Below are 4,778 nucleotides of genomic sequence, written 5' to 3' on the forward strand. Positions count from 1 at the left end.
TTTTATTATACTGCTCTATTGGCCCCATAATGCCAATCTCCCACAACTGGAAAAAATTTAAAAATAGCTTCTAAAGTGGCTCAAGTAATCCCGCCTCCCAACGATACCCCTCCCCATCTCCCCGCCCCCCCATTCTTCCATCCTCTCTCCTTGAGTACAGGCTAGACTTACTGACTTTCTTCTAAGGAAAATAATATGGCAAAGGGAAGGGGATATCACTTCTGACATCAGGTTACAAAAGACTGTGACTTCATGGGGCGCCTGGGTGACTCAGTTGTTAAGCGTCTGCCTTCGGCTCAGGTCATGATCCCAGAGTCCTGGGATCCAGCCCCACATCAGGCTCCCTGCTCCACCAGAAGCCTGCTCCTCCCTCTTCCACTCCCCCTGCTTGTGTTCCCTCTCTGTCAAATAAATAAATAAAATCTTAAAAAAAAAAAAAAAAGACTCTGACTTCCATCTTGCTTGCATTCTCTTGGGTTGTTCTCACTTCTTCACACCGGGGAATCAAGCTACCAGGTGGTAAACTGACCCATGGAGAGCCTGATGTGGCAGAAGCTGAGGGCGGACTCCAGTCAGCAACCAGCAAGGAACTGGGGCTCTTAGTCCACTTGCATTGGAGGAACTAAGTCCTGGCAACAGCCCTGTGAGTGAGCCTAGAAGTGGAGCCTTCCCCAGTGGAGCCTTGAGATGACTGCAGCCGCAGCAGACACCTTGACTCAGCAGAGACCTTGAGCCAGAGGATGTAGCAAAACTGCAGCCAACTCCTGTTACCTTCAGACAATAAATATCACCTTAAACCGCTAAGTTGTGGAACACTTGTTACGCAACAATACATAACTAATACAGTCACAGAAGCCAAAATAATAATAATAATAGCTAGCATGTAGCAAGAGTTTATTCTGTATTGAGCACTCCAATAAGCCCTTCATCTATTCTGCAGGTAAAAGGAAACAGATCAAGCTAACTTAAGCAAATAGTAATAATATTATCAAAATAACATTTTTTACTTCTAAGGAAGTTATTGAATCATGTAAGTGAAGAGTCTAGGATTAGATCTTCAGGGACAGTGAATTGCTCAAATGATGTCAGGAATCTGTCTTTCTCTCTGCCTGCCTCTCTATTCTGGTTCTCAGTGAGCTGATTTCATTCTTCAGCCGGTTCTGTGCAAGTATTAGCAAAGATATACACCAACGGCACCAGACTTATATTCTACTAGTTAGTAACCCCAGTGGAAAACAAGCCGTACTGCTTTTCTGATAGTTTTAGCAAAAGTCCTAGGGCTGACCCTAATTGAACTAATCACACACTTGACCTTGAGCAGTTACTGTGTGTGGGCAGAAGGATGGAATTCACTAACTTGCCAGGCTGTTCACAGACCTGGAGCTAGATGCAGAGTGAGCCCTATACAAATCACAGGGATTGAGGATGGGATAGATGTATTTTCCCAAAGAAAACTGGAGTTGTATTATTAGAAATAAGGACATAAAAGGTGGGCAAGAAAAAAAACAGAAGTCCACTCCATGCTGCCTCTTGTCAGCCCAGCATTCACACACACACACACGCACGCATGCACAATTCCCTTTTTTTCCATATATACACTTGCAGAAACGTTCCCACTGAACATATTCTAAATGACATTTAAAATGTATTCACTTGGGGTGCCTGGGTGGCTCAATCAGTTAAGCGTCTGCCTTCGGCTCAGGTCATGATCCCAGCATCCTGGGATCGAGTCTCACGTCGGGCTCCCTGCTAAGCAGGGAGCCTGCTTCTCCCTCTGCCTCTGCTGCTCCCCCTGCTTGTGTTCCCATTCTCTCTCTCTCTCTAGTGCTCTCTTTCTCAAATAAACAAATAAAATCTTTTTAAAAAATGTGTTCACTCATTCCAAAGGAAAATAACCCAGAATCTTTTCTAGTCAATGCATCCAGCTGAACATCAAGGGTCATTTGGTGATTTGCACTCCTTTCAGTCTGGTCCATGTGTGGGTCCTCAAAGCTATCAATCTATGGTTAAGTGATGCTTCTACCACAAACACTTTCAACACACAGTGATGAAGGAAAAACAAAGTAACTGTTTGGATCCATGACATGACATACAGCAAAGACTGCCTATCCTACCAGGAGAGCAAATGTGGTGATCCACAATGTGAGCCATGACCAGTTGGGCAGTCTTGGAGAGCTCCCTTGTCTTGCTCTTCCATGACTGTCAGAGATGGGCCCCTGTAAGGATTTCCCTCCCTGGATCTGCATACCATCAGCCTCATTTGCATGAGGGAAGAGTGTTGGCTGGGCTCCTCCAGGCTTAGGGTTTGTCTGTTCATCTCCATTAACACTTACTCAATTGGCTGTCAATCCACCAGCTTTCTGCCACTCTCAGAAGTAGCAACCAAGTCAGGGTTTTATAGATTAATAGTCCACTAACCTCCCTCCTCCCACCACACTCTGAGCTGTTTATGCTTCCTAGACACAAGTCCCTCAGTCTTGCCTGTTACACTGACCCTTTAGGAGATGTCTTTTTACTTGATATAATGCAAAACAAGCACATGTTTGCCAATAAGTACTTTACTCAACTTTGACAGATCGTAAAATTCTTTTTTCATGCAGATTCCTCGTACTGTAATCTCTAGAAAACTTGGTTTACACAAGATGCCAGGGAAGGCCAATCAATGCTACTGTGCCACTATGCACATACACCCCTCAAATACAAAAAAAAAATAATTTTTACTAGGATCTCTCAAGAACTGAGTGTGCAATGTTTTATTAGCAGATCTAGATAAAGTTATCAACAAATTAAATTTAAGACGATGAAAGAATTTTCATAGAAATGATTGTTAACTAGAAAGAAGTTTCCAAACACGAGAATTTTTGCAAGCATGGGGAAAGTGCTAGAGAGAACTTAACAAATGTTTGAACGAAATGTTTCCTCCACGGTTTGACACCACAAGAGAGGGTGCAAAAACGAAAGCAAGAGGCTGGTGGACCTAAATGACATCATTAAATAAAAAGAGAAACACAAATGATTTGGTTTGTAGAGTGGCTCAGAACAGGTGCTCTGACCCTGGGATATGAAGCCACAGAGGCTGGTCTCAACTGTACTATTATATACAGTCCTTGAACATATCACCTAATATCTCATGCAAGTTTCCCCATTCACAAAATGCACAGAGACAAAGTGGGCGGGAGGACAAAATAATCTTCCAGCTCCAAAGATTGCACAGGTCAATTTGAGAATACCAATACCACCTATTCCATTTTCATTCTCAGAGTCCAGAACCAGGTCCTGGGACCCTCAGACCAATGATAGTTCAACCATATCTTCACTCAGCTGACCCCAAGGAACATTTTTAACTGTCAAGAGATTTATTTATGGCCCCGCCCTAAAACATTTGGTCACTTGAAGAAGTCGCCTCTTTTTTATAGAAAGTTCAACAGCATTATTGAGATATAATTCACATGCCATACAATCCACCCACTTAACATACACAACTTAATGGTTTTTAGTATATTCACCAGGTTCTGAAACCATCACTGCAATCAGTTTTATAACATTTTCGTCACCCCAAAAAGAAACCTCTTATTCATTGGTAATTGCTCCCCATCTCTTCTCAAACCCTCCTGCCCTAGGCAACCACTAATCTACTTTCTGTATCTCAAGATTTGCCTATTCTGGACATTTTCTTATAAATGGAAACACACAGTATGTGGTCTTTTGTGACTGGCTTCTCTCAGCATGTTTTTAAGGTTCATCCATGTTGTTGTATGTATCAGCACTTCATTCCTTTTTATGACTGAATAATATTCCATTGTACAAATACACTTCACTTTGTCTACCAGTTGATGGGCATGTGGGTTGGTTCCAATTATGGACATTTGTGTGCAAGCCTTTAGATGTGAACACATATTTCACTTCTCTTGCTTCAGTAGACATCTAGGAGGAAATTGCTGGATCTTACAGTAACTACGTTGAACATTTTGAGGAACTGCCAAACTGTTTTCCAAGTGGTTGCAACATTTTATATTTCCACCAGCAATGTATGAGAGTCCCAGTTTCTCCACATACTCACTAATATTTTTCATTGTCTGTCTTTTTGATTAAAGCCAACCTATTGAATGTAAAATCACTGTGATTTTGACTTGCTTTCCCCTAATGGCTAATGATGTTGAGCACATTTTCATGGGCTTATTGGCTATTTGTATATCTTCTTTGGAGAAATGTCTATTTAGACACATCACTCATTTTCAGTTAAATTTTGTTTTGTTTTGTTAGTTGTAAGAATTTTTAAGTATTCTGGATACAATTCTCTTACTGTGTATATATGATTTACAATATTTTCTCTTATTTTGTGGGTTATCTTTTCACTTTCTTGATGAGGTTTTTTGAAAATCAAAGTTTTTCATTTTGCTGAAGTCCAGTTTACCTGTTTTTTCTATTGTCCCTTGTGCTTTTGGTGTTGTATGTAAGAAGGCTTTGCCTAATCCAAGGTCACAAAGATTTACCCCTACATTTTCTTATAACATTTTTATAGTTTCAGCTCTTACATATAAGTCTATCATTCATTTTTAGTTAATTTTTTACATGGTGTGAGGTAGTTCAGCTTAATTTTTCTGCCTGTAGTTATCCAGTTGTTCCAGCACCATTTGTTGAAAAGACAATTCTTTGCTCTGTTGAATTATTCTGGCACCTTGTCAAAAATCAACTGACCATAAATGTATGGATTTATTTATGGACTCTCAATTCTATTCTGTTGATCTATATGTCTATCCTTATGCCAATACCACAAT

Source organism: Phoca vitulina, unplaced genomic scaffold, assembly GCF_004348235.1.
Source record: "Phoca vitulina isolate PV1807 unplaced genomic scaffold, GSC_HSeal_1.0 scaffold25, whole genome shotgun sequence".
Taxonomy (NCBI): Eukaryota; Metazoa; Chordata; class Mammalia; order Carnivora; family Phocidae; genus Phoca; species Phoca vitulina.